Source organism: Pinus tabuliformis, chromosome 6 (assembly GCF_031772625.1).
Source record: "Pinus tabuliformis cultivar Carrire ecotype Pingquan chromosome 6, CPIR1, whole genome shotgun sequence".
In the NCBI taxonomy this organism is placed as follows: domain Eukaryota; kingdom Viridiplantae; phylum Streptophyta; class Pinopsida; order Pinales; family Pinaceae; genus Pinus; species Pinus tabuliformis.
Window position 1 is genome coordinate 515,035,019 of NC_142292.1, and position 10,078 is coordinate 515,045,096.

Below are 10,078 nucleotides of genomic sequence, written 5' to 3' on the forward strand. Positions count from 1 at the left end.
GGAACTGACTGATTGGGTAGAGACAGATGTGGATGGAGCGGCAGAGAGAGCGACAGTGCAGGGAATCCCAGGACAGCGCATAGCTAGCAGGATACAGCAATGTGAGAGGCAAAAGTGTTTTGCACAGTGCTAGGTGGCACAGAGAGGTGTGCGATGGTGCGAGATGCATGGAGATGTTTCAGTAGTGCGGATGTCATAGAGGGAGCACTTGTCAGCAGCAGGTAGAGCTTCAGCATTAGAGGGTGTTTCTAGCCCAACAGGGAGATCAGTTGGGAGGTGCAGTGTGGATGCAATGCTGGGAGATAGAACCAGCAGCAACACAGATGCAGTCATAGATCAAAGTGACAGAGGCTAGAGCAGTCAGATACTGAAGAGCACAGAGATGCATAGTTTTCAGTCGACAGAGGCAATAGCAGTCAGAGACTTTGATGACAGAGCAAGTGGACCGGCCAGATGTGTTGCATGGAGAACATCCCAGAGTTACAGGATCGGGTTTGAGAGGAAGCCTTTCTTGTTGATAGGGAGTGTTGAAAAGTGTGCAACAAGAAATGCTTGTTGAGAATGCAACAAGATGATGGAGCTTACAGGAAAGGAGTCGCCTTCACTAAGTGGGCCCGCAGGCAAATTATGGCGCAAGTTCTATTTTTGATCCCAGCAGGGATGATCACAGTATGGGTGATCACAGTATGGGTGATCACAATATGGGTGATCACAGTATGAGAGATCACAGTATGGGTGACCACAGTATGGGTGACCATAGTATGAGTGATCACAGTATGAGTGATCAAAGTCTATTTTTAGACTGGCTGTCAAAAATAGAAAAGTCAAATATTATTGTCTCATAATAATATTTGGACTATAAACTTGATCTTATTCTCTTGGAGCACTTTAGGATGAGCTACGGATGTGGTACATGTAGATGCCAGAAGGAAATACATGGTTACCTATGGGATGACTAATATTTGCATGTAGGACTTCAGTTAGAACTCAAGTGAGTTGATTTTAGTGGACTGGAGGTGCAGTTGATGGAGTTGTGTTCAGTTTAGCTTTGTTAAACTGGTTGTATTTAGTCTAACTGGAAAATAGACTAGAGATGAGTTGGGTGAATTAGTTATTAATTAATTCACAAGTTATTAACTCATAATGCAACTATAGAATACATCAGTTAACTCAGTTGCATGTCAGTGCATGTTCAGTTTAGCAGGTACAGGTGTTAGAGGATCAGATTGCTATCAGTTGTGACTATAGCTGTGCATGATGATTTGCACAATCAGAGGGATTGAGTATGCCAATGAATTGGCCAATACCAAGAATTGTAGCTTGTGCTCACGTCCAACACAGTGTGAGTGATTATTTGGAGGTGAAATACGAGTTTGGTGAACCATTCTCATCAGTTCTTGAGCAGGTATTGAGCTGTGGAGGCAGGCAAGCAGCGAGGGAGATTTGGAGATCAAATCTGAGCTATATTGTGTGTAGCATGAGGAGATAGTACTGAGTACTTGGGATAAGTATTGTACTATGTATTGTTACATGATTCAATCAATATAATATACAGATAGTTAGGATTTTTAGCGAGATGCTTTCCCCGGGAAAATACTGTGTTGATATGTGTGATTGATGCTTCTATGTGCGCCTGTGAATGTTTCTTCTTCTGTAAATTGATGATCAACGTAGAGGAGGTTATGTATTATGCATGTTCTACTTATAAGTGTATAATCAGGATAATCTCTGTGAATATGTGTCATATTATTCAAAATTTCTACACCCTTACTGTCATTGGAATATTTGATTTCCAAATCTTTTGATGACTGTGATGAAAACTTGAATAGTTTTCCACCTGATTCAATATGTATGGCCTGAACACACAGTTCATCAAAATCATCAAGATTAAACATCAATAATGTATGCTACAAATATGAATGTAAATTGCCGATGTATTTTAATAAAGTTTCACGTGTATCCAATGAAATATCAAGTGTCAATGCTTTCTTTCTAAACTCCTGAACACAGATGTTTCCAATCAATAACAACTTGCTACATGTATCCTAAAGGATAGAATTGTTTCCTAAGAGCTTTGAAAAGCTTAGACCATGAAGAGATGACTTTTCCTTTACGATTTACATCTATCTGAGTTTTGCTTTCCCACCATATTAAAGTTGTTCCCCCCATTAAAAGTGTAGCTAACTGAATTTTCATTTTATTGATATAAATGTTCTAAATACGACAATACATTTCTAACTGCTTAATCCAATTATCTAGCTTTTTAGGATTCATTTTGCCATCATAAATACGAAATTAAAATTTCACATCAAGTTTCAAAAGAGATGTTTTCTTAGGTTTCTTATCTATTTTAGATTCTGCACTGGAAGAAGAAGAAGAAGAAGAAGGGGATGATGGAGATGATGGAGGTGAAGGTGGTTTATCAGCCTTGCCTTTACCTTTGTCCTTCTTTGATGTCTTTGAAGAAGAAGTTGCATCTCTCACCTTCTTATCTTCATAGAGTTATCTTAACATCTGCTGCATAGTCAAGAATGCTTGCTGAAACTATTCATCACTCATATTACTTTCAGTGTTTTCACCTGCATGAGATGTTGTCATGGTCAACTTATGAACGACTCGTTGCTTTCCAATCTCTGGATCGATCTACTCAAGGATTCCTTCTCCTCATTGTGACTTGGACCTAGTTAACATTCAATGGAAAATTCTACAAACGCAACCTTCTTTGATACCAAATTATATGATCTAAAATGATTGTAGACTAAAACTGATGTAGAATTGATTAGCCATTATTGAATTGATTGTTAACTGAAAGTGCGGAAATCGAAGAAAACTACTTGAGAAGAAGAATTTATGGCAGTCTATTAAACATAAGAAATATGCATAACATAAGTGAAAACAATAAAAACACAGCAATACCAGACAACAAAGTTGATTACGGAGTTCATCCCTGATGGAATACATCTCTGGTTCCGCTTTCAGGATGGGTGATCACTTTATTAGGATTGAAACCAAGGAGTTCGATTACACAGAGAATAGACCAGAATGAATGTGCGCAGACACTTCTGATCACTGTTAAAAGGAATCTCTCTGAACCAACTTTCCAATGCCTATCACAGTTCCTAATTTCGACTCCCGATGCTTCTGTTACACTAAAAACAACACAGCCTATCACTTCCAGAATCTGCATACAAAAACTCCAAAACCACTCTAATGTCTTCAAATGAGAAAACTGCCTTTAAAAAGACTTGAAAATACACTCCAACCTCCTTTGGCTGAATTTGAGATGAATTGGTTTCCTTCTGGATGGGTTTGGAGCCTCGGTCTAGTTGTACAATGACACATAGGATGGCTTCTAGGTCTTCGAATTAATAGTTTTAACAAAACTTCAATAGAAACCCATTTTTGAACCATATACTAAAACCAAATATTGGTAGCTTGCTGACTGGGCAGAGGAGGTTGACCACCCACATGTGAATAGGGTGGTCTAACATGGTTTAACATCTATTTTCTATCCCGACGGTTAAAATCGACAGTTCCGATAGCAGCATTCACATGCGATAACTATCTGACAGTTTCCTCCACACGGTTAGGATATTTATAACCTCCATTGCAATGATAACTCTGCGGTTAACACTTGACTGTTCACATGACCGGTTCCATTACGGCTCTGATGCAGTTGATGTTACGGTTAATTGCTAACCAGGTGGTTAACAACTTTCGCTCACATGCCAACTATCTCGATGTGGTTTTCGATGCAGTTTGGGACTGATAGTTTGTATTTTAATGTTTTGTTTGTAATTACATTAGACTAAAAGTTAATATGTTAGGTTTTATGTTCTTTAACACATAGTTTTGAATGTGATAGGTTTGGTAGGTTTAGAACTTAGGTGTTGATGATTTAGAACATAGGATTAGGGTTTATGATTAGGTTTTAGATGTAGTTTTATGGTTTGATACATAGCATACATCAAGAACCTAATTATAATCATTTGTCACAAAGTGACATTCACCCAACACCATCTTCATCACAAAGCCACTTTTTTGATGTCATCACATGATGAAAAACCATATAGAACCTCTACAGTGAACAACACACCCATGTCGATGATCAACCTGCGAATGGATGACAAAACCCAAATCCTACGAGGCGAACGAAAAACACATGTCGATGACCAAATCCTGGTGAAACTGATGACAAACACCTATCGGCAGCCAGGTACAAACACATATCAACTAAACGCCATGAAAAACCATAAACATTACCTAAATAACCTAATCCATAACCAACACTATTGACGGTGACAACACCGAATTGAATTAACGATGATGCTGAACACTGACGATGATCCTCCAGATCATTCATGTTGCTGGTGGTGTCCATGTTGAGCTGCAATGTTGCTAAGTGATGAGTGTGCTCTTGGTGTATCATAGCTTCACCTCACATGGCAAGGTGTGTGGAGTCTTCGATGGTCTTGGTGTCTGCTTGATGTTCCACATGCATGTCTCTCCTTCTCTTGTACTTGGGATGTTCCATGTATTCATATGTTCATGAACAAGTCTCCTAGAATGCACTCCATGTTCATCTTGTTCATCATCATGCCATGTATCATCTATGTACCTGTGTTTGCAATAACTCATGATGAGATGACATCAAATCTAAAAATATCCTATTCTACGATGATGCCTCATCTTTCATTTTTTGGTGCAGGTGATTGGGAGAGAGGACAAGGCTTTGAAACTGCGGAGAGCACATTTCAGGTGGCATACGGGCTCCTGGGCACTGTCAAGAAAAACTATGTAGAGATCACTAGGAGGCTAAGATGAGCAGTGCAAAACAACAGTGACCATCTGCAGGATCTGGCTCGGCTGGAGGGAAAAATTGCACAAATTTTGCAAGGAGGCAGTGCATGCAGTAGGGAGGACACTAGAAGTGAAAACTACATAGATTCTTTGAGGATGCTGGGAATAGGCTGCGTGAGCTTGCTAGCCAATACTGTGCAGAACTGGGAGGTTGGACTGTAAGACATCCCTACACAGTTTCTAGGTTGAGCGGGGTGTTGGGTAGCTAGAAGACAACCCAAGAAAACTGTGCAATTTACTAGGCTGATAGGGTGACTAGCTGACAAAACTTTGCAAATTTTGAGGACAGCGCAGTGACAGACACCGGGTGCATGTCCTTCATGTCAATGGAATTTCTTTAGTTAGTGTAGGTAGGCATGCTGGCAGATTCTACATAATTTTTTGGAGTGAAGCCTGAGGTCTCTGCCTGGTCAAACTCTTCAGTTGACCAACAAGAAACTTGATGGATTTTCTTGCAGGTAGCACAGATTAAGATGGCTTGATGAGAAAATTTGGCATTGTTCTAGGTGACAGTCAATCGGGTTGATTCGAGGATTGCACAGTGCAACATGCCTGGGAAGTAGCCTCAAGTTCTAGACAATTTTGGGCAGCAGTACATGATCACTTAGGGTTGAGACTGAGTAGTGTAGCTCAACGGAGGTCTGACTATTGGAGGTTGGTCTGGTTGGCAGAGTTTCAGCAAAATGACTAAGTGTGTGAGTGATCTGAATTGGATCCATAGAAGACTGTTAAAGAACCATGACTGTATCAAGTCGAAAAAATCTCTAAAGAATTCCAGAACATCGATCAAAGACACCCTGAACCAGTGGCAATGGTAGCCAACATGGAACAACGAGGACCTCACTCAAAGCACACTAACCGAGGCCCATGGAGACTGCGCGGGAGGCCAAAGTAGCCCCTGGGAGCCCCGGAATGGGAAAAGAGGTGATTTTTGATGCGCGATTATGATGCATCGCTGGGCGAATAGGGCCAAAATGGAAAAGCCTGAGCACTCGGTTGCGTAGGGGAACCAGAGGACCGCGGCAAGAAAAGGGAAAAAATGCTAATCGTACAAGGTGGGACCCGCTCTCTGGAAACCAGCAGTTTTGATCGGGCGCCCTTAAATGGTAAGAGGTTTTGGACGAGAGTGGAGCGATTCCATACAACAATCGACGCATGGTAGGCAAAGGTGAGAGAAAACCGTCGTTGATCACGTGCTATCGGTTGAGCAAGTCAACTGCGTGAAATGTGTGTATGGCATCAGATCTGGAGGGCCTAGACTAGACGATTGAGATCGTGCCCGATGGAGGAAGTGGAATCGACAGGGAATTAAGCTGAGTTTTAGAGGAGATTGAAATTCGTTTTGACCACCACGGTGGAGGAAAGATTCATCCATGATGTAACTAAAGAAACGAACCGACGAAGCAGGCTGGCACCGTTTAGAGGAGGGCAAGTGGCCACTCCCTGAGCGTTCATGATGACATCGAACCAGGAACTCCAAGCGCAGCTGTAGAAGGTGAAGAGGCAGAGGCAGAAGAGGAACTGAACAGGAATAGGGATCGAATGGCTAAAGCCATGAACAGAGACAGTCGAATCAGCGAGGTAAGAAAGCAAGAGTCGAGAGACGAAAGAAGTGGAACAGTGAACCCAGAGAGGAGGACTGAACACAGAGAACAGTAAAGCAAAGTAGAAGAGGACAGAGGGCCAAGCTGACTAGAGGCAGCATCGAGCACCAGAGGCTTGAGAGATCCGAGCCATCCTAGAGAGGATCTATTTGGGCTGAGCACCACAATGGGCTCTCCCTTGTAGACCAGAAGGTCACAGAGCTGGTAGGAAGAAGAAGTTTGTGCACTCAAGTGGCTTGGGGAATCCAAGAACCACCCTGCCAAGAAAAAACTGCTTCAGGAGAACTCACATTGAGTCCCTGTATTGTAAATTCTTTGCCCAAAGGCACAATAAAACAAGGCCACCACTAAAAGCTGGACCGGAGATGTAGCCCTGGAGAATAGGGTGAACTCATTAAAATTTCTTATGTCTTTGTGTTTTCTTACTATATTTATCTGTTGTCTTTCCATTTTATTATCTATGTATTGGCAATCTGAACGATCCATTGCTTCAATAATACAAAGCACACACCAGCACATGAGTCTGTAATACCTTAGTTTAATAAATATTTAGCTGATGTCACTCATAGGGTGAATATCATATCAAGTGGTATTAGAGCTCAAGGTTGTAAGGTTAGACAAGCTTGTGTTGGTTTAGCTATGAATGCTCACAATATCAAAGTTCAAATTAGGAGAAGGAGAGTTGGTGGAAACTAATCCTGAAATTGGGAGAGTCTATGCTTGGAAGACAATGTCAGAAGAAGGTTCTGTAGGGCCAGAACCTCAATTCATAAAGAGTTTCCTAGCTATAAAGTCTATGGTAGAAGAAATGTACAGAGACTTTAGAAAGAATAAGGTGGAAGATTCATCAGGTTCTAAGCAAGATAAAGAAGAAGATGAGTCTCACTACCATGACCACTCCAAAGGAAAGGGGAAAGAGGAAAGCTTTCTCACACCTCCTAATAGCCCTGTGCATAATAAGAAAGCATATTTGATTAAGCTAGATGTTAAATTTGATTTGCCTATATATGATGGAGAGCTAAATGCTGAAAAATTGGACAATTGGATTAGACAAATTGATGTGTATTGCAGGGTATAGAACATAAACTCAGACAAGAGTAAGATTCAGCTGGCAAGCCTACGCCTAGGAGGCACTGCCTTGGTTTGGTGGGAAGGCAGAACCCAAGCTAATATGAAAAGACATGGTAAGACCATCTCTGTCTGGAGTGACTTTGTTTCTGCGATCAAAAAGCAGTTCTATCCATTGGCCTACATGCAACAAGCCATGATGAGTTGGAAAACTCTTCGGCAGTTGAAAGGGAAAAGTGTACAAGGGTATACTCAAGAGTTCAAAAAGAGAGCATTGATATTGGGTATCTCATTAGACTCACTAGAGACTCTTTTGAAGTACATTGGTGGTCTACACAACTACATGAGGCATACCATCCTCATGTTTAATCCCACTAGTATAGATGAGGTATCTGTACAAGCTACTCATACAGAAGCTAGAGGAAAGAATGGAAATCCAGAAGTTGGGGGACCATCCCAACCCACTGTAAGCAAGAGCAAGGAGAAAAGAAAGACGAAGTGGAAAGCAAGGAACGCTAACACTGCACAGAAAGCCAAGGCTTCATGCACTCACTATAAAAAGGAGGGGCATGATGATGAGAATTGTTGGATTCTACATCCAGAGATGAGACCTAAGAAGTCTGAGGGAAAGAAGAAGAGGATAGATGCAGCTATTCAGAAAGATTTGGGGTCAGACTCAGGAGATGAAACAACTATAGCAGCCATAGGTATAAAAGGTAAGAATTCTAAAGCATCTACTAGTAATTCTGCTCAATCTGTTATTGATGAAGAAAATGAGAGAAAAAGACATGATCTTTTCCATATTCGAGTTATTTCCAAAAATCAAAAGATTGATACTTTGTTTGATAGTGGCTCACGAGTAAATTTGATTTCTGAAGCAATTGTAAAGAAGTTGGGATTAGCAACTACACCTCACAAGAAACCATACCCATTAGGATGGTTGAATGATAAAGCACAACTACAAGTGACTAGATAGTGCAAACTCAAGTTTTCTTTTGGGTCAGCATTTGTAGATTAGGTTGAGTTAGACATAATTCCTTTGGATATATGTGGAATTGTTTTAGGAAGCCCTTACTTGTATGATAGAAAGGCTATTTTCTATAGAGTTGAGAACAAGTATTTACTTGTTAAAGATGGAATCAAATACTTTGTAATAGCTTATAAGCCTAAGAATAATTATACTCTCATAAACTCAGGATAGATGAAAAGAATGATAAATTCATGCAAACAATTCTTGTTGATGGTTGTAAAGGAAAAGAAACCTGATAAAACCAATGTATTTGAGGACTGTAATGCTGAACAACAAGCTGATATAGAAAAGGATGTTTCAGAGTATGATGTCTTATTTCAAGAACCTAAAGGTTTGCCAGCCAAAAAGGGAATAGTACATGATATTATTTTGCAGCAAGATGTTCCTTTGCCTAACATTGGGATGTACAGGTTGTCTGCATTAGAGAATGCTGAAATCAAGAAGCAGGTGTAGGAGTTGCTCGAGAAGGGCTTCATCAGGCCTAGCACATCATCATGTGGATCACCCATTGTTTTGGTGAGAAAGAAAGATGGCTCATGGAGAATGTGCATTGATTACTGAGCACTGAATAAGATAGCAATAAAAAATTGTTATCCCCTTCCTTGCATAGATGATCTTCTAGATCAATTAAAGGAAGCTGTTTATTTCACCAAGCTGGATTTGCACAGTGGATACCATCAGGTCAGGGTTGCAGAGCAAGATGCATGGAAGACTGCTTTCAAAACGAAGTAGGGATTGTATCAATGGCTGGTTATGCCTTTTGGCTTAACTAATGCACCTGCTACTTTCATGAGATTAATGAATGATGTACTCAGACCTTTTCTTGATGATTTTGTTATTGTGTATCTGGATGACATTATAGTTTTTAGTAAAACGTGGGAAGAACATTTAAAGCATGTTAAGGAGACATTAGATGTTTTTAAAAGAGAAAAAATTTATGATAAACTCTCAAAATGTGAATTTGGCAAAACATCTCTAAAGTACTTGGGTCATATAGTAGGGGGAGATGAATTTAAAATAGATCCCTCTAAAGTGGCAGTCATTGTGAACTGGCCTAAGCCCAGGTCTGCTATAGAAGTGAGAAGCTTCTTAGGAGCAGCACCATATTGGAGGAAGTTTATTTCTAACTTCTCCTCAATTGCAGCTCCCTTACATGCTTTAACAGGATTGAATAAGGTGTTTCAGTGGGGAGGCAAATATCAGAAATCCTTCAACACCTTGAAAGAGAAAATTAGTACAACACCTGTACTAGCACTGCCTGATTTACAAAGACCATTTGAGATCCAAACTGATGCTAGTGACTATGCCATGGGAGCAGTGTTGACACATCACGGTAAACCCATATGCTATCATTTTGAGACTTTTAATCCTGCAGTAGTTAACTATCCTACATATGATAAAGAATTGTATGCATTAGTTCAGAGTGTGAAAAAGTGGAAACATTACTTAATGGGAAAAGAGACAGTAATACATATTGATCATCAACCACTTCAATATCTACACTCCCAAACTAAGT